At 44.4% G+C, this 21,150-nt stretch overlaps 1 protein-coding gene across 1 annotated transcript in view; it reads right to left on the bottom strand.

Moving 5' to 3' along the window:
- The window catches only part of DLGAP4 (DLG associated protein 4), a 612,818-nt gene that overhangs the window by 305,840 nt on the left and 285,828 nt on the right, over positions 1-21,150 (bottom strand). The window lies entirely within an intron of this gene.

The raw sequence follows: 21,150 nt of genomic DNA on the forward strand, positions 1-21,150 counted from the left end.
GACTGAGCGTCTGTTTTCCCAACCCGCACCGACAGCCACCACTCCTGTGTGCCCGATGCCGAGGAGGTGCTTGGGACGCACAGTTTTCCCTAGTGCCTCCTTTTTTAGCACGACCCCTATTGCATCATGCACCCAGGAGACGTGGACGTTTTCTGTGCACAAATATTGCATTGGCCCGTGTGGGGCTTTCGACAGTTCCATGAGCTAATCCCAGAGCTGGCCACCTCTTCATTGGCCAGCAGAAGGCAGCTTCTCCAGGAGATATGTTTTTCATTGCTGACTTTTTCACTCTCTAGCAGTTACTGCAGTGCTTGGGTTCCTGCTTGCCCCTGAGACTTTCAGTCCCGATTCAGCAGCCAGCCCTGACCATACCTAGGAAGAGAAGGTAACGGTCTTCCTTTCAGTAGTTCAGTACAAGAACAGCTGAGCGGATCTGAACTAGCCTGCATCTGTTTTATTTTACTATTTCTGCTCCTTGTTTTCTTGCACCAGTCCTCGTGGGAGTGGCCCTGAAGTTATCTTCTCTGTGCAAATACTTCTTATTCTGCAGGTTCTGGTTAAGAGCAACAGGCAGGAGCAGAGATCAAGGCACACGAAGTAAAGGGAAAGAATCAAGGGTTTGTCTTGGATGGAAGGGACAGGAGAGACTTATTTATATTCCACTGTTCAGCACTTCAATGCATACATGAAAGTGGATTACATTCAGGTATTTCCCTATTCCCACAGGGTTTATAATCTAATTTTTGTATGAAGCATCGGAGGCTAAAGTGACTTGTCCAAGGTCAAAAGGAATGACAGTGGGATTTGAACGCTGGTTTCCCTGGGTTATAGCCCACTGCTCAAACCACTAGACTACTTTCTCTATTCCACTTGAAAATCTGCTCTAGAATCAGACATCTTATTTACAGTTTTGCTCCTAAAGCTTCTCTTCTGGTTTTTGGATTCTGTACTGATTCCAACACAACTCACTTTGGTTTATTGGCTACAAGGGTTCAGACATGAAGACATCAAACATTATTGCGTCTCTTCTTCCTCAGACTGACTCTCTGGGCAACTGCAGCAACAGATGCTTATTGAACTGGAGATTCAGTGCATGATGAGAATATTGCCCACCACATTAAGAATATTGGTTCATATGGGATCATCGATGCCTGCAGTTTCTATTTCTGAAGGGAGAGGGCATGGCCTGCTGGTTAAAGTATTAGGTGGGAAACAAGCAGGCTGAAATTCAAGGCCTGCTCACCATGATCTCAGACAAAGTCCCTTTATCTCCTATGCTACAGACATGTAATGTTATATTATACTTTTATACTGCCTTCCTTGAAACGAGTTCAGCTCAAAGCGGTTTATATCAAATACTTAAATGCAATAGTCAAATGCAATATAATAATACATCAATATCATAATAAGTTATACATCATCAAAACCCATAAATAATACATCAATAAAACATAATGCTAAATTGTAAGCTCACTGGGACAAGACTTAACTGTATTTGTATGTAATTATTTGCAGGGTGAAATTATTTGCATTTGTCTAGGACATCATATAGATGTGAATATATAAATAGTAATAATTTGGTATATTATCTCATCTCTCAGCCATCCTGAATCCCAACAAGTTTGATGGCTTAATACATCAGAAACATGCACGCAGCCACCTCTGTAGTAAAAGGCATGGCCGGGGCTTTTTTTGGTGCCTGATCTGTTGGACAGTTTCCAAAGCTAAGAGGAGAACAGAAGCAATGCCATTATTATAATTACCCAATTACCATTATGGAGGCCCAGGGAGAGAAAATGACTTTCACGGCCTACCCCCATGTTCAGGGCCTCTCCTTCCCTTATTTTCTTTCTCTTCTGGAAACTGACTCAAGTTGCTCTGTGCAAATGAAGGAGAAATACCAAGAGGCCGGAGAAAGCAAAAGACACAAGGAGAACACGCGGGGGGAAAAAAGGAGAGGCGGAAGAGTTAGTGAGAAGAAATGTGAGGTAAAAGAGAGCAACAGGTGACAGGAAAGATGATGCGAGAAAAGAGAAGGATGGAGGGCAAAAGAGAAAGAAGAAAAAGCCGGAAAGGTAATGAGATGGGGCGGCAGGGCACAAACTCGGTCTGGCTACTAGCGTAGAGTGGATGAAAACAGAATTAAACTGGAGTGAGGAGTAATGGGGGGGGGGGGGGGGGGGGAGAGAGAGGAAAAAGGAGAGCTTGAGGAAGGCGCTAAACTATGGGTTTAGGTTTGAGTCTCTCTATTGACTCCCGGGAAGGGCTTGTACTGCTGCTGCTGTTTTATTCTGAAAGTGAAGTCTCAGATCTTTCCGGACGACTGGGGGAGGGGAGTATGTGGGGATTTGGGAGGGGACAGCACAACACGTTTTTCTGCATGAGTGGCGTCACATATGGAGCATAGTCTAATGCCAGTCATAAAAGGGACAAGGAGGGAGCTCTCTCTCTTCTCAGTCCTGACACACGCGGTTTTAAGCAAATCTGTGCCATCGGCGGGAAATCTACAACTTTTGTAAGCACTGATTTTTACCTAAAACTCCAGGGAGATTAATTGACTTAAAAGACAGCTCTCCTAGTTTTATTTTTGGAAAACAAAAATCAAAGAACAAAACCAAAAAAGGTTTCCTGCGTTCAGAGTTGGTTTCACACATTTCACCATCAAAACCCTGAAACAGTAGTGCCGCTGCGCAGTGTGCACTGCCATGCAAGGGGCTTGGGCTTGATTTGAGGAATCACTTTTTTCCCTTTGCAGGACTTGGGACTGCTATGTAAGCAGAGGCCCCCAGGAGCGAATTCCAACCACCACACAACAGTGCAGATGGGATTCAGGATGCATACAAATCAGTTTCTGAGGGTATCTTGGGTCTGAGGCGCCATACCGGGAACGGCTGCTGTGATGGATGAATTACAGAGGGAGGATGGTGGGGCTTAATCAAGGAGTAACCCTGGTGGCCAGAAAAGCCAACCCATAGTGCTTTACCAGGGCTGGTGCAAGGTTATTAGGCACCCTAGACGAACCTTCTGCCTTGTGCCTGCCCCCCTGTCACACCGCACCCCCCCCCCCCCGCCGTTGCACCCCTCCCTGGTCTCAGCCCCGACTCCTACCTCATTTGCGCCCACTGAGTGTATGCTTCTCTGGGCCACAAGCAGGATGGGTACTGCTCGCGGCCCGCTGAATCTCTACTCCTCTTTGCTACGAGCGAGACAGGCTCTGCTGGCGGCCCCCCCATGGCTGCTCTTCGGCACCCCCTAATGGTTGGCGCCCGAGGCGACCACCTAATTCGCCTAATAGGACGCGCTGGCCCTGGACCCCTATCATAAAACATCAATGAGTAGGTTTGGCATGGGCTCCATCTTGGCTGGTAACCCAGGCGTGGAGGAAAGCAAGCCAGAAATTCTCTCTTCCTCCACCCAAATCTTTCTACATGTAGGTGAGAAAATACTCTGATACCCACACCTAGGTTGGAAGCTTATGAAAGGCACACGAGATGCAAAAATCCTGGAATAATCTATGCCAACTGATCAGTGACACCCTCTAATAGTCTGAAAAAGAGAAGCCAGATCTTTCACATCATTTCCCCGCCCCCCTTTTTTTCAGTAATATAGACTTTCATAGGCTTATGGAGAGGTGAGTGATGCCTTACATGGAGGTGTAGCAGCATGATTGCACTTTAAAATATATTGAGAAACCAGATATCTAACTGAGCAATCGAGAAGGAAGATGGATAGTAGGTGCGCAAACCTAATGTTATGTGCACATTTGTGTGGCCAACTATATACGCACATATCATCCATTTTGTGTGCCTACTATCCATTCGTGAGATATGTGCGTACCGCCGAAACGAATGATACAAATGGAGCAATGAATGCATATCCCTAGCACACACACAGACCCACCCATACAGACACACACATACATATAAACAAGGCCTCTCTTCAGTCACCGCCAGACCCCTTCTTCATCTGATATGGGATGCAGTCTGCAGCAGTCTTCTCCTTTGGCCACTGCGGGATGGGATCTGTGACGGCTGCCTGCAGGCATCTTCAATCCACGCAGGACAGAGTCCTGCACTGGGCTGGCAACAGGAGATATCTAATATACTGTCAATGGAGAGAGGTTCTCTAAGTTTCTATATGCTTTTTGTTAATTAATAAAATTCAGCAATATATATTGTTGTCACATTTGTTCAATTTTAAAATATATTTCTGTTATGGGCAGACAACTCGAGCAATACAGGTACTTTTTAGTAACATATATATGTATATATATTTATATATATATATATAGAGAGAGATAGATTATATCTATATCTTATCTCTATATCTATATCTATATGTATATACAATAGAACATGCATGTGACAAACTTTGGCATTGTGTATCAAAGTTCATTAGCAGCTAATCTGTACAGATTAAAATGAATGAATGCAAAGAGCCTTTATCTATAAAATTACATAGTCCATTCCTAAGAACATACAAAAGATATGCCTTACTGGTCAGACCAAGGGTCCATCAAGCCCCGTATCCTGGCTCCAAAAGTAGACAATCCAAGTTACAAGTAACTGGCAAATACCCAAACATTAAATAGATTCTATGCTACTAATCCTGGCAACAAGCAGTGGCTATTACCTATTGATTAATAGCAGTTTATCGACTTCTCCAGGAACTTATCTAAACCTTTTCTAAACCCAGCTACATTAGCTGCTTTAACTCCATCCTCTGGCAATGAATTTCAGAGCTTAATTGTGCATTGAGTGAAAAACAATTTTTTTCTGATTCATTTTGTACGTGCTACATGCTATCTTCATGGAGTGGAGTGCTCCCTAGTCCTTGTTTTATTTGAAAGATTAAATAACCATTTCACATTTACCCGTTCAAGTCCTTTCGTGGTTTTGTAGATCTCTATCGTATCCCTCCTCAGCCATCTCTTCTCCAAGAACAGCCCTAACCTCTACTGTACTTTCTCCAGTGCAACTATGCCTTTTTTGAGATAGGCGCACGGAATTGCACATGATATTTAAGATGTGGTCTAACCATTGGGCGATACAGAAGCAATGACATCCTCCATTTTATTTGCCATTCTCTTCTTAATAATTCCTAACATTGTTTGCTTTTTTGACCACCATAGCACACTGAGCCGTTGATTTCAATATAATATCAACTATGACACACAGATTTTTTCCCTGGGTGGTAACTCCTAAAATGGAACCTAACATCGTATAACTACAGCATAGGTTAATTTTCCCTATATGTATCACCTTGCACTTGTCCACATTAAATTTCATCTGCCATTTGGAAGCCCAATCTTCCAGTCTCGCAAAGTCCTCCTGCAATTTATCACAATCCATTTGTGATTTAACTATTCTGAATAATTTTGTATCATCTGCAAATTTGATCACCTCACTCGTTGTATTCCTTTCCAGATAATTTATAAATATATTAAAAGACTCCAGTCCAAGTACAGATCCCTGAGGCACTCCACTGTTTACCTTTTTCCACTGTGAAAACAGACCATTTAATCCTATTCTCTGTCTTCTGTCTTTTAACCAGCTTGCAATCCACAAAAGGACATTGCCTCCTATCCCATGACTTTTTAGTTTTCTTAGAAGGCTCTCATGCCTGTTATAAGAAGTAGGAACTGTCCATTCTATGTCTCTGTACAATGCTCCGTAATCTGGTATGCACTATACAAATCATGATACCAACAATACCCTCCCAGTTCTGAATTTCTAGCAAGCATTCCCTGAAAAATGAAGTGATATGGGGAGAGATCATAACCCTATCAGGCCTGCCTGTGAAAGTAATTTCTCATGGTGTCACTTTCAATTTATACTTTATCCGTCTCCAAGTTCTGATGCCATCACTATGGAGAGCTAAGCAAGGGGATGTTTGTGAGTGTGTGGGCAATATTTGTAGTGGAGAGGGCTGTGCAAGCAGGGGTGAAGAGAACAATATTATGTGGGATGAAAGAGGAGAGGGGCCCATCTTACTAATACCAATCTGAATTAGGGGGAGGAAAAGTAGATGTTACAAAGCTGAATTGCATTCCCATATAGTTTCTAATTTGGCCATTCCACTGGCAACAAGCTGTATTGTGGGAGAATTCAACAGAACATTGCTGCAAGTACTCTGTTCCATATCAATTTGTAGTTTATTGTAATTACACAATAAGTGCTTCACTCACTACATGGACAGCATTATGGAACTCAACAACATGTATTTTTATTGAACAGTGCATCTTCAGCAATTTCAATGCATTTAAATGCGAGAAGGTGTGGCCTAGTGGCTAGCATACTAGGGAACTCTCTGGATTTAGCCCAGAGTCTCTGAATACTTACACAGATTTCCAGGACTCCAGGCAGGATGCTCATATCTCCAGGTGCCGTGCTGACTCGCTGAGAGGCTGGTGGGTGCAAGCACAGCGCCACTGTTTGCTTCCTCAGCAAGCTACCAGATTTTGCATGCACTCTGCGCCTCAGCGCACACCAGCTCCGCCCCCAGCTGACATGACGAGTCAGTGATCCTGCAGGGAACACAACTCAACCCAGCCTTCACAGTGGATCAGCGTTCGTCACTCATGGCCCAAAGCAAGTACAGTCGCAGTGACTGCACATGCACTGACCATCTGTGCTGTGCTGTCAGTGCAGTGCAGGAGAAAGAAAAAGAGTAACACTGAGCCAGACCCCACCCCAAAGGTACTGCAGCCTAAAAGACTAGACAAGGAAGGTGATCCAGAGGGCTGTTCCATGCTACTGCAGCAGTGATTGTGAATAGTGAAATCATGGAGACTGACACATGACACACACACACTGTATAAGCAGGAGGGAGGGAAACAGTCAAGAGAGTGGCCTCGGGTGGGAAGAAGGGGAGATGGAGAGGCCTGGGGAAGGGAATGTGGGATTTAGGGATTGGGTAGGGGGTGAGCAGTGTCTGGGCTGGTATTGAGTAGCAGAGCAGAAATGCAGGGATTGGGGGGGGGGGGGGGGGTGGAGAGAAAAGATGCTTGGGAGGAAAGTTTGTTGAGGACTCCGGGATCAGGTTGTTTGGGGAGAATGATCAGGGACTGGGGTATTGAGTAGGAACCTCAAAAGGGAGAGGAGCACGGCCTTGGGTTTTGAGTGGAAGATATGTGGTAGGGGACACCAGAGATTTGGATTGTGTGGGAAAGGGTGCAAGCAGGGACTGGGGGATTGTGTAGGACTCTAGGGTTGGGTGAGAAATTTGGAGAGTAGGGATTCGGGGATTGAGTCTGCACATTTTCTAGTTTGTGGTTACTTATTGTCTGTTTGGTGAGGGTCAATGGATGCCCTGCATGTATTACCCGATTAAGGGGTTCTGCTAGCATGTAGCTTCTCTTGCAGCATGTGTAGTTTCTGTGTAGACTCTGTAACCGTCTAGCTTGTTCTGTTTTCCAGTAAGAGGTGCAATGAGTTAATCCTGAATAGATCTCCTTACTACTGCGTGGAGCATCCAGTGGGTAACAGCAGCAGTAGAGTAGCCATTATTATCACAATGTCCCACCTCTCCTTGACTCTGGAGATCTGCTGGAGCCACTGTAAAGTAAACTAGCACACAATCCTATTGGGTCTAAAACTCACGCTAGCATGTTTTCAGCATGCACATTGATAAAAAATGTACATATATGCTAAAATCCTACTTGGTGTCCTATGGTGTATATTTATCCAACCGTGTAGAGCATTACTGTGTATTATTTGTAAATAGGACCTATTGCAAACAGTAGTAGCTGTGGTAAATAATGTATGGGATGCACTAAATTTGTCTATGCACCTGCTAAAATGAAGCCTTTTTTAGCAGGCATGCAAAATTAGCATGAATGCTAAACCAACAGCTTTCGCACATGCATGGTGTGCCTCGAAATCCCCTGTTGCAACTGGTCCAAAATGAAAGGAATGATTCCTTAACATTCCTGAGGGTCTGGGCTTTAGCACTGAACTTCTGCTGCTATGGTGGGGTGCAGTGACGGATTTAGAATTTTGTCACCCCTAGTTGCTATCGTCCCCCCCCCCCCCATCCCCCACACCCGAGAAAGGTCAGACAACAGAGAATGGGTCAAAGGCACAGCCCCAGAGTTTCCTGCGGCAGCTCAGAGGTAGTGTCTGTGGCAAAAAATGTGAAAATTATGAAGTACACTGACAAATATTTCCATCTTTTATATTTTATATCTCAAGTATTAGTACAGGGAAGAGATCTTAGGGATGGGGAGAGGAAGGGTGGAGCACTGGAGATGGGGAAAAGTGAAGGGGGTGAGATCAGGAATCTGGGATGGGAGAAAAGGAGGGAGGATTGAGGAAGGAGAGGAGGGGAGGGCTGGATCAGGAAACTGAGAGCTGTTTTCTGCTGAGTGAGATTCAGCACAGCTGGAAGGCAGTAAATGTTCAGCCAGCTTGCTGCCCTCAGATTTTTGCCACCCTAGGCACAGGCCTAGTGCACCTATTGACAAATCCAGGCTCGGGTTCAGTGGTGTCAGCAGGCGGAAGTCAGAGCCCTTGTGCCGATGAAAACAAAATGGTAAGAAATTATTCAGGAAGGGCCAGAGATAAGGGAGTCCTGGCCTTGGGTAATAGAGAGGGTGGAGATCCAGCTTGGATGGGAAAGGATGTCTTTGATGAGATATCTGGCCTTGATGAGGGGGGGGGGGGGGGGGTGGTGGTGGTGGGGGTAATGGGCTTGGATAGAGAAGTTATCTTAATCAAGGGAAAGGGGGGCTGGCTTGATCTGGGGGATGGAGTGATGTGGGATGGGAGATCTTTGAGAGAACCCCGGGCCTGCAAGCTCTGTGTGGGGGGAAGGATCTGAAAATTATTATGCACAACACTCTGTACACAGGCCCTTAAAACTTACCATTCGGCCAGCAGGGTGCTTCCACCTTGAATTCAGGGTGTAGTGCTCCCTTTGAAGCAGTGGTGAACTAAAGTGGGGGGGGGGAGGGGGGGGTGCTGGATTGTGGACCACCCCAGGTGACAGCCAGCAGGGAGGGTACCAGCCGGGAGCAGGATGCCATCAAGTGAAAGGTCGGCACCCACAAGCAGAGCCCATTCTGCTCGCAGTAGAAGAAGAGGAAGGCTGCCGGGCCATGAGCGATGGAAGACAGTGAAAGGAAGGCAGCTGAAGAGGAAGAGAGCCAGAATGACCACATGTGAGCCTATGTGATTGAGAGAGGAAGGGGTGTGTGAGTGTATGTATGTATGGGAGTAAGAGATTCGGAGCTTGCATTAGTGTATGGGAATGAGTGTGTGTGTGTGTGTGTGTATGGGAGTAAGAGATTCGGAGCTTGCATTAGTGTATGGGAATGAGTGTGTGTGTGTGTGTGTGTGTGTGTGTGTATGGGAGTAAGAGATTCGGAGTTTGCATTAGTGTATGGGAATGAGTGTGTGTGTGTGTGTGTGTGGGAGTAAGAGATTCGGAGTTTGCATTAGTGTATGGGAATGAGTGTGTGTGTGTGTATGGGAGTAAGAGATTCAGAGCTTGCATTAGTGTATGGGAATGAGTGTGTGTGTGTGTGTGTGTGTATGGGAGTAAGAGATTCAGAGCTTGCATTAGTGTATGGGAATGAGTGTGTGTGTGTGTGTGTGTGTGTGTGTATGGGAATAAGAGATTCAGAGCTTGCATTAGTGTATGGGAATGAGTGTGTGTGTGTGTGTGTGTGTGTGTATGGGAATAAGAGATTCAGAGCTTGCATTAGTGTATGGAAATGAGTGTGTGTGTGTGTGTGTGTGTGTATGGGAGTAAGAGATTCAGAGCTTGCATTAGTGTATGGGAATGAGTGTGTGTGTGTGTGTGTACGGGAATAAGAGATTCAGAGCTTGCATTAGTGTATGGAAATGAGTGTGTGTGTGTGTGTGTGTGTAGGTAAGAGACTGGGAGAATTTGTGTGTGTGTGAGTGAGGGTGCATGTTTCTGTGTGAGAGGGAGCCTGTGTGAAGGGGTGTGTAAAAGTGGATGCAAGAGAGAGAGGGAGCCTGTGTGAGGGAGAGGGGAACCAGAGAACAGTGGGCAGCGAGGGACGGAGAAATTAATCTTTGGGGGGGGGGGGGAGTGCCAAATACTTTAAGTATGCCACTGCTTTGAAGTAGTAAACAAGTACAGCTGTGAAAGGGAAGTACTAAAGCGTGTGAGTGCAGTATCAAAACAGTGTCACAAAACAGAACCTTACACCTCTTTCTTTTTGGAATAAATATTGCATAGCCTTCATTAAACTAACACCCCCAATCTATTTACAAATCTCTTTCCTTGCGTCCATTCTTTGCTGCTTGCGTTCTCTTTATACCGAAAACAAATTTACACAATGTCTGCATAGGGTTCTGACAAGAAATCTGCAGAGAAGTACCTTCATTTAACCCCTCTGTGCGACAGCTGGTGTGGCAAACCAGAATGTTAAACACTACACAGAAATGAAATCATCTGAAGATTAAAAAGGTATTGTCAATTTGCCTGTTGAACTGCCAGCTGAAGCATCTCTTCTGTGCTCGCACTGCAGCTTTAATACGACTGGGAAACAGAGCCAAAAATGAAACTGCAAAGGGAAGTCCTGGTTAATTGTTATTCTACAGAAAAGATTGTAGCTGATGAAAGCATAAATCATAGGCTGCAGATAACCTTCAAGCCGGCTGATATCTTAACCATGCACAAGTTGGTAATTTAGTTTTGGATCATACCAAACTGTCCTTCAACACCACGCTGGCAGCTCTCAATGCATAATTAACCTCTTGCTATCTTGGATACCTTTCCACAGTCCTGGCCTTTGCTGACAAAGTAAACTTTACATTTGTGTCTTGCCAATCAATGTAAATTACATTTCTCTGAGAAATATTATGTCAAAAATGTCAGCACAGCACTCTCACTGCCTAGGAATACACTTACATATTAAGATTCATGGGGATGGCCTGATGGCTCGGCAGTACTGCTGCAACTTGCCATCTGCCAGATCTGGGTTTGATTCCTGAGCCCAGATTCTTCATATTGGGCCAGCCGGGGTAGGAGATGCAGCAGAGCAGCACTGGATGGGGATGGGAGATGCAGATGGGGAAGCCCAGCCTTCACGCAACGGCAATATCTTTAGTGGTTAAACGCAGAGTCCTAGACGCTGGGTACTGGAGGGACAAGTGACCTATAGACTCTGAGGGGGAAATTTTGCTCTCATGGCTGGGTTAGAAGGGAGAGGGAAGGGGGTTAAAAATGATGAAAGCCTCTGGATAGTTGCAAATAGAAGCTTAGCTGGTTCTGTTTGAGCAGCTGCTTTTACAGCAGCACCACTGGGAGGGGTAACCGTTGGTTCTTTAAATCTCATTTTGGATCAAAGGGGGCCAAGGTAATACAGTGCACTAATGGTAAAGGTAATGTTAAAGGTCTGCGTTATCTAACACAGGTATTTAATGCACGGTAAAACGTTGTTATTATACATTCACTAGCTTGCAGTAATCTATGCTGATTAGGTAATAAAATGTAAAATTATGTTAAATAGCTCTTTACCTATTAGTGCAGCAAAAAACAATGTGTATTAAACTGGGCAAAATTTAACCCAGACCTGTTATTGCAAAAAACTTAACTATACCTGAGAGAGGTGTAATTAACGTTGTGCATTAACACCCATATCAATGCACCTAATGTAAATGCATTAACCTGCATTAAAGTGCACTTCATTTGCATATTATTAACATCAATCATAAATGCGCTAAGAACTTCAGTAATGGACTCTAGATTTATGGATTAAATGGAACTAACTTATCCTTTTCTCTGAAGTGTGGACTTTTCGTTAATAGCACATAAATGAATCCTAGACTTTACAGTTAATATGTGACCTATAGTAATATCTTACAATAAGACAGTGAGAAAAGAATGAGAGAGTACAATGGAGTTGACACAGAGGTGAAATACCAAAATGTTCAAGGATCTGGATCTGGAAAATGGAAGAATTCTGGAGAAGGGACAAGAAGAATCAAAGTAAAAAAGGCAAACAGGTGATTTTTTTTTTTTTTTTACTGAGGTTTTGAATTGTAGAGAGAATCAAGCCAAGGGTGGAGCTAAACGGTTAAGACCCTGTTTTTAAAATGTTTTTCCCCCTTTGCTCAGCTAAGAGGGCAAATTTAGCTGTGGGACAAATAAGGTGGCCCCAGGGGGCATTCCTGGGGTGGGCTGAAGGCTCAGCTGCTTAGCTCTGCACAAACCAAAATCTTAAATCAGCAGTGCTTTGAAAACGTATCACATTGTAACCATGAGAATTACTGCACACACTGATGGCACCGTATCACTCAGTAATGTCATTTTGCTTTAGGAACATCTGTCGGTCAAGGACATATGGCTATCAAAACTGGCTCCTGATTGCCTGAAATTACAAGCGCACACAATACTAATCTGAGTAACAAGGCCAATGGATGACTTCAGAAGAGTGTGATCAGATTCAGATGTATTTATTTATTAACCTTGTTTTCAGAATATATTCTTGGTGGGGGTGGGCGGGGATCCTGCATTTCAGACACAAATAATGGTGGATAAAGACCACAGTGGTCATCCAGACTTCCCACTTGGGGTTTGGGTACGGGTACGTGTGTATATAAATTCCTGTTACGCAACCAAACACCAGCTGTCCCCTCTCCTATGCCTTTTACCTGACTTCTCAACCCCTTTCCTACCACTGCCCTCCATATCCTCCCGAGCATGCCCAAACTCTGTTACACTGATGGCCTCCACCATCTCCACTGGTTGGCCATTTCAGGGCTTGCCGTCTTCAGCTTTGATTCTTATCAGACCAATACTTAGGGCGACATTCACGCACCCTTCTGTGTCTTATTCCAAAGATTTGTAGTAATCCCCATGTTCCCCGAGGTTTGGATTGTATCTTGGGGCCTCCATGCTTCTTCTTGAAAGCCCGACACTGTTGTAGGGTTGTAATTCCCACCCTGTGCAGGCTGCCTCAGTGCTTCCTTACTGCTCTTTTGCCAATAGAGATCCTCTGTGTGTATCCCATGGGTTTTTTTATTTTTAATTCCGTTACCATTTTTGTCTCCATTACTTCCTCTGGAAGGGCACTGCAGGCATGCATGCACCACCATTTCCATGAAGAAATACTCCCTGACACTGTTCCTGCCTTCTCAGAGCTTCATATCATGATCTCTAATTACATACACTCATTTCTATTGAAAAAAAGATGTGTTTCTTGTGCATTTTCAGGTATTTAAACATCTCTATCATCCCTCCCCTGCCTCGGTTTTTATCTAGGGTATACATATTTAGGTCCTAAATCTCATCTCATATGGCTTTTTTTTCTAATGTTTTATTTATGCTTATAGAGAAAACAAAATACAATTATTTGTTTACAACAAATCAGATGTCCTTATTATCAGTCTACCAATACCACTTATACAAGTGGAAAAATAAAAATAAAATACATCTGAAACTCAAGGCAATATACAGAAGGATAAGTATTAGAAAGAAAAAAGAGTGGTTACTAGGAAAACATTGAGGAACACTACTCCTCCTTGAACAATTGACAAGACTGACATCTAGATATCTCTACTTGCATCAAGCCCTAACACTGCAGCTTCTTGGAGATGGGAGTCAAGAAAAGCTTTAAGTTGTGACAATTCGAAGAATACATATTTTTTATTTTTATAGGCAATTTCACATTTACCCGGAAATTATAATAACATTTTCCCACCCTTAGATTCTACTTCTGCTCTCTTATCAAGAAATTTTCTTCTTCTATCTTGTGTCATTCTAGAGAAGTCAGGATAGATTTGTATTTTATCACCATGGAACGAGACAAGACGATTCCTCATATAGAGTCTAAACACAGTCTCCCTATCTGATGCAAAAGTAAATGTTACATGCAATGTAGATCTAACCGTTATTATAGTCTCGACTGATAACTCCACCAATTCGGACAAATTTAACTGACCTTCACCTAAAGTACTCTTATCAGCTAATTTATCTTTAGGTAACACATAATAAATCTTAGATAAAACTGGGAGTGTTTGCTCAGGCATTTTCAATATATGTATAAGATATTCTTTAAACATATCGTAAGCTGAAATCAAATCATGTCTTGGAAAATTGAGTATTCTTAAATTTAAATATTTTAGTGAATTCTCTATTCCTTTAAATTTCTTCTCATATAATATCTTTGCTTTGGCAAACTTTTGCTGCCAACTTTCTAATTTACCCACTTTAATCCCCATTTGATCAATCTTTTCCTTATTTTTGCCAGTGGTAACTTCGATATTACTGAAACGTTGATTTGAATCTAGTCAGTTTTGTCAAATTGATGATTGCACCTTCTAAAGATTTTATTGCAGTCCATAATGCATCCATCATAATTTCTGTAGGTGTATCTAGGGGTAGCGCAAATCCTTTAGCTACTCCTTAATCCAACTTCCCCTCTGCAGTTAAGGTTCTCTCTCCTTGCCCCACAGATGATATTCCTAATTTAAGAAAGTCTGGAGGAATAAAATTAGGTGGGAGGGAGGGGGAATGCTTGGTGCACCAGGGCTCAATGATGTTTCAGCCATGGGGTCTGTTATCCGCTCCATATCAGTACCCTCAGTGGCTACTTCCCCTGGTATCATTCCAGATGATGGGGTGAAAAAGGCTGGTATCCGCAATTGAACAGGATCTGACAAGGGGGAAGAGGAAGCCATCTCCCTTATTTTTGCCTTTCGTTTTGTGTAAGGCATTTATCGCCCAAGCTAAATTAAAGACGCAAGTCTTTCTACTCCACACTCTAATTATTTTCTACTATCCTCCTGTGTGTGAAGGCTGAGGTCTTAGGGAATTAACAAAATTCAATATTACTCACGTTTAAGGAAAGTACTTCCCTAAAATGAAATTTTTCCAACAAAGCCGCGCGCCCCTTTAGTGAGCGCAGCTTAGGCAGCGCGCCGGTGTCGACTGCGCGCTGCAGGGGGGCCGGCTTTGAAGCTCCAACCGGTCCCTCCCCCCGATGACGACAGGATCAGGAAGTGTTCACGAAAAAGTCCACCGGGACTGGTAAGGCTCCTTCTTACCCCAGTTCAGGTAATTATTCTAGGCAATAATGCTTCCCGCGTCCCTCAGCCTCAAGGGAAAGGTGCAGGGGGGGCCGGCTTTGAAGCTCCAACCGGTCCCTCCCCCCGATGACGACAGAATCAGGAAGTGTTCACGAAAAAGTTCAGCGGGGCCGGTAAGGCTCCTTCTTACCCCGGTTCATGTAATTATTCCAGGCAATAATGCTTCCCACGTCCCTCAGCCTCCCTCATATGGCTTTTGTGGCAGACTCCAAACCCACATTCAGACCTGAAAACTGCCATTCATTTTGGACTGCCATTCATTTTGGACCACATACTTTCTAGGTATAGAGATCAATATTCAGATCAATATTCAGAAAAACAAAAAAAGGTAGCTAGATAAGTTATCTTGGATATTCAGCGGGACAGAGCTGGCCCAAACAAGTTTGGGCCAGCGGCCAGGGCCTCCCTCCCCCTTCTGGGTGGTGCTGAAGATGGGGGTCATGTCCCCTACCCTCCAAACCCCCCAAAATATTTTGAAAAAGTGGTGGATCGATGGACCCGATTAAGAAAGGTCAGCTCACCCCCTCAGAGTTTTGAACAGTGGCCAAATGTAAAAATGCCTTCTACTCCCTCCAACCCCTTCCAACCCTTGCTCAACCTTCCACACCCTCCCCTCATTCAAGCCAACCCCAACCCTCCTGCTCCTGCCAGCATCCTCTGCATATATATAAGCAGTCTTAATAAATTTGCCAAGATCTTGGAAAAGGAGAAATATATGCTCTAAGTTATAATAAAAATAGCATTCTTTCTGCAGAAAACAATTTTCTCTGTATCACAAGTCTTGAACTAAATAGAACAGCAATATTTATAACCACCTGAAAAAATGTGCATGCGCTAAGCGACATTGTCTTGTTTCCAAGAAATGGAAAAGGTTAGCAATACGTTTTTCCAGTTGCAGAAATAGTGATAGTATTTTATTTCATTTTAACCTTACAATCGTTTTGCTTCAGGTACAGGAGAAGGACAATTCTAACGGTAGAAATATGGGACTGGGGGCTATCCGTATGGAAACTCCTCCATTCAAGGCCCTGGAGGTGCACACCATTTTTTATCCCAGTTCCAAGAAAAACTTGAGGCCAGGTTTCTAAAAGCCACTGACGATATCTGGTTAATTGTATCCAGTTATTTTTAGCTTCATTTCCTGTAGAACCTAACCCACTAGGTTTTCAGCTGAAAATTCTCCTAAATATAAACGGGAAAAATGTGACTATTTTTAGGTGAGCAAATTTGTCTAACTAGAGTTGCCCATCTAAACTTAGCACTGAATATCAGCGCTATCTGGCTAAGTCTTAAGACTGCCCCAGAAATGCCCCTTGAGTCACCCACTTCTTTTTCTTAGATATGCAAATTTAGCCAATCAGTGGGAGGAGGAGGGGAATTGTAACTCCTGAAGATACCCAGTTAAACCTTTCCTCAATTAACCAGTTTGCCTCATTGTGCCTTAGCAAAACCAGCTGTGGTGGTGTAGTGTATAACATTGATCCTGTTTCGCACTCCTGTTTTGAAGTCAATAGTGTATTATTGCCAATATGCATTCCTGAATATAGGTACATGTCTATTTCAGATGTACTGATAGTAACGTGTGAGGAGCTTGTCTTGATTACTATGAGGGTCTCTTATGTTTGTAAGAATATCTTATGTCATCTAAGAATGAGAGGTGTATAAACCATCTGGCATATGCATGGCATAGTTTAACTCAATCAAGCAAAGAAAGAGACTAAGGGGCACATTTCCAAAAGATTTAAATATCTAACTTTTGATGTTAGGCACATAAATCAGCCCCTTTGAAAACTGACAGGGGATGAGCACCTACATTTAGGTTCCTATTTTCACTAGACACAACTATAGATTCCTAAAACGTGGGAAACTACAAGGAAAGGAAAGATTAGACACGTGTATATCCTGCAAGCACTTACATGCACATGTTATAAAGTAGCCCTGGCATGCGTATGTGTACTCTTAATTTTAAGATTGTGCGTGCACAGCAGCTTAATTCGGCTTTGGGACACACAAGTAACGGAATTTTATAACAGGTGCGCATCCAGGCATGACCTATTTCACCAGTTCGTCCACCTGTTTGCCCAGTCTAGAGCTAGGTCTTTAAACCCCCTTCTCCCAGTTCTTTATCCTGCACGCCTCCCAGTTAATCCAGACCCCCCCCCCCCCCAAATACTTCAGAAAAGCCTGTAAATAGTTTTAAGACTTACTCATCTCTAGCCAAGTGTCCAAGTCTTCCTCATCTGTCAACGCATGGACTGCGACCTGCCCGTGGGCTGTGTAGGTCGCATCGCGGCACAGGTCCTGTCTCCATCTTTGCTTGGTCAAGTCCACAAGGGCTTCGCTATCTGTTGGGAATCACGAGGGCCCTCGCAATCCACTGTGAATGATGGGTGTGCCATGTTCCTTGTCAAGGCTGGATCTCTGTCTGAAGCCTGTTCCTCATCTCAAGCCATTTCCAAGTCTTCAGTGTCATGTCCAAGACCTCCGAGTCAAGTCCAAGTCTTCAGCAGTAGTCCAAAAGGGCTTTCAGAGTGGCCGGAGGTCTACCCCAGAGACCAGCATTACTTTGCTGGATCTCAGTTACAGTTTCAAGCTAAGCCTTAATCTTCAAATCTTGTCTCAGTCTTCAAGCCATACCTCTGTTGTCAGCTGATCCTCATCTTCAGTCAAGTCATGCTTCAGTTTTCAGCTGACCCTGTCATTGCCCAGTCCACTCCAGGACATGTTCGCATGTGACCATAACAAAATATGCCTGGTAGCGCTCCCAGTTGTGCAGCTACTTGCATGCACATCTGTTGGCCCCACCCTGGAATGCCTATGCCCTGCCCACATTCCGCCCCCTTTTTCCCCAATGCAAGATTTTCGCATATCGGTACTTGTGCACACATGTGGGTGGCTTGTAAAATCAGGTGGACATGTGCATGTGATAGATGTGCACCCATTTCCTAATTTTGGCGCATGCTTGGCTTTTAAAATTCACCTTTTTGTTAAGATCTGCATGCGTGTGAAAGGAGCTGCTTGAAAGTGCTCATGTACTTTCCTAAAGCCCGTGCTTTTGGCCGCATTAGAAAGAGGCGCGTGGAAGAACGTGTGTAAAATAACTGATTGGTGCGATGGTAACTTTGGTATTGAATTATGACATCTATTAACACTCTTGGTAGCCTTGGTTATTAGATTATTTGTAATTACCTTTCTTATAACGCCAGATTATCTTCTGGATTCCCCCACTTATTGAGAGCTAGGAATAAGTATCCACTTTAATAATTTGTCTTTATAAATTTTTGTTTATTTTTCGATGGATGTAAGGAATGGACTTTTTAAATTTCTGTCATGTGATGCTAGAAATTTTCTTTCAAGCTGGTCTATAAATGTATGAAACTCATTATAAATAAAAATTATAATGAGGTATTTCAAAGGGGAGGAGGTTTGGAAGCCAATTTGAAAACTAGGTGCATTTAAGTTGAAAGATTGTGCGCTAATGCCTGTATTTTACATCTTTATGTGCACTTGCTTTTCATTTACATAAGAATCTGACATTCAAACTCAAACTATGTGGGCACTTTTGGGCCTATACACTAAATTTATTGATTTATTTATTAATGTATTTATTTTAAACATTTTTTCAAATAATTCTGATTTATATGTTTAAGTAGCATTTGAATATTTACCCCAATAAAACATACACTTACACCTGCAACAACCACATATAAAATAATAAAAACAAATAAAGCTACTTCAGAATTTGCTTTTCATACTGTGCACAAAACTGACCACCTCGTTGCCCACAGACCGTCCCTGGGAACAGCTATGTCTTCACTTTCTTTCTAAACATTTGTAAATTTAGATGAATTTCATCTATGGCTCCCCAAGTCTGTTTGAGCCATGACATTCTGGACCACTTGTAGCCCAATCATGAGCTGTTGTGAAAGGCCCATATGTAGACCATTGCAAGTTGGGAAACAACTAATGAATGGGACCATAGTTTTGAAAGCCTTCTGGTCTAAATAAGGGTGAAGTGGTTTCACCCTACGTAGTTTCAAAAAGGTGGCCTGAATAGGTTCTGGAAACAGGCTTCCAGACTGAATTTAGATTCAAAAGTGACACCACATTTTTAACTGTCTCCAAAGTTTTTAGTTGTTCTCCCTCCATCTCCACTGTCAACAACAACTCTGGCCTCCCTTCCTACCTATCCAGTCGTAAGAACCTTTGGTCGTATTTAGCAATAACTTACTCTGTTACGCGTGCTGGCCGCGGCAGACTCACAGCTCAGCCCCCTCACCTCTCTCAAGTGTATCCAGTGCCTGGTCCCTCGTCCCTGGTGGCGGTAGGCTGCCGGCTCCATCCTCGGGCCTTCCCTGGTGCCTCTGGATCAGCTACTAGTCTTTGTGGCCCGCGGAGAGACGCCGCTACTCAGCGCCGCGCCCCTCCCTAGGCACGCACATGCCCATCTCTGTGTCTTAAGTAGGGTCCGCAGCGGGAACCGAGTCACAGCCCCGGATGATGATATCAGCAGAGCTGTGGTATATAAGGCCTTTGCAACAGGTCTCCATGCTGGTTGTGTACTCGTTGCCGCCTATGGCTCTCCTTTGTTCCTGGTTCCTGATCCTCGTTGACTCCTGTTTCCAGTTTCCTCATTCCTGTGTTCCTGATCCTCAGCCTATCCTCGGATTGTCTCCTTGGACCTTGACATCTGTTTTGCCTGACCATGCTGCTGACTCTCTCCAGACCCAGACCTCTTCTTTGCCTGACCACGCCGCTGACTCTCTCCAAGCCCGGACCTCTGCTTTGCCTGACCACACCGTTGACTCTCTCCAAGCCTGGACCTCTGCATTTCCTGACTACTCCGTTGCCTTTCTCCAGACCCAGACCTCTGCATTGCCTGACTACTCCGTTGCTTTTCTCCAAACCTAGACCTCTGCATTGCCTGACTACTCCGTTGTTTCTCTCCAGACCCGGACCTCTGCACTGCTTGTCTACATTCCTGACTCTCTCCTTGTCCTGATCTCAGCCTTGCTTGCCACTGCTTCCAGATTGCCACCGGCCCTGACTCCAGCTTGCCTTACGACGCCTCTTCAGTCTACATCCTGGACTTGGCCTATTCAGGCTTCGGCCTGTTCTTACTCGGGCACCCCCTGTCTGACTTTGGTTCTATTGGCGCCCGGGCCTCCACCTCATCCCAGCCCAGAGACAGCAACAGAGAAGAGGACGAAGACATACAGAGGTCCACCTAAGTCCAGCTGGCTCCGGCACCCAAAGGCTCAACCCATGGGGTACGAGTGCTGGTATTGGTGAAACGCCAGCCAGCCTCCGTCCTTCAGCCCACTCTGCCTGCCAACGGTGGGGACCCGTAGGATCCGTCCTATGGATTGTGTCAACCCCACCTCGGCCCAAGGGTCCACCTCTGGCGTAACAGGTTGCAAAGGCCATGGACTCGGCAGAGCTGCGTGCCCTCCAGGCTATACCTGGCCTGGCATCAAAGGTACAAGAACAACAACAGTTTCTTGAGGCATTGGCCTCCTCCTTTGAGCGTCTACATGTTCGGCTTGGTACCTTATCCAGCAACCCAGTTCCAGTACCGGCTTCCTCTCCTCAACAGCCATCTCCTTCCACTCCTAGAGCCTTGTTGGCCCCACCAGCTCCACCTTGTTTCAATGGTGACTCCAAGCTCCATTGCAGTTTGCTCTGCAACCCTCCATCTTTCAAGAGGAATTGATGAAAGTCACCTTTATTTTGTTTCATCTCGAGGGGAAGGGGCTGGCCTGGGTTTCACCGTTGTGGGAGCGATTGGACCCCCTCCTACAGGAACTGTCCCGATTTGTGGCTGTGTTCTGGCGGACCTTTGATGATCCTGGGTGGTATGCCGTGGCAAGCAATAATTTGCTACACTTTCATCAAGGCCAAAGAAGCCTATTTGATTATACCATTGAATTCCGGACCTTAGCTTCAGAGCTCACTTGGCAGGAAGACTACCTGCGAGTGATCTACCTGGATGGACTCTCTTTGCAGCTAAAGGATGAATTGGCAACTTGGGAGCTCCCTTCCTCTCTCAAGGATCTTATCGCTCTAACTGGCTGAATTGATCATC

This window comes from Rhinatrema bivittatum, chromosome 8 (genome assembly GCF_901001135.1).
Source record: "Rhinatrema bivittatum chromosome 8, aRhiBiv1.1, whole genome shotgun sequence".
NCBI classification, from domain to species: Eukaryota; Metazoa; Chordata; class Amphibia; order Gymnophiona; family Rhinatrematidae; genus Rhinatrema; species Rhinatrema bivittatum.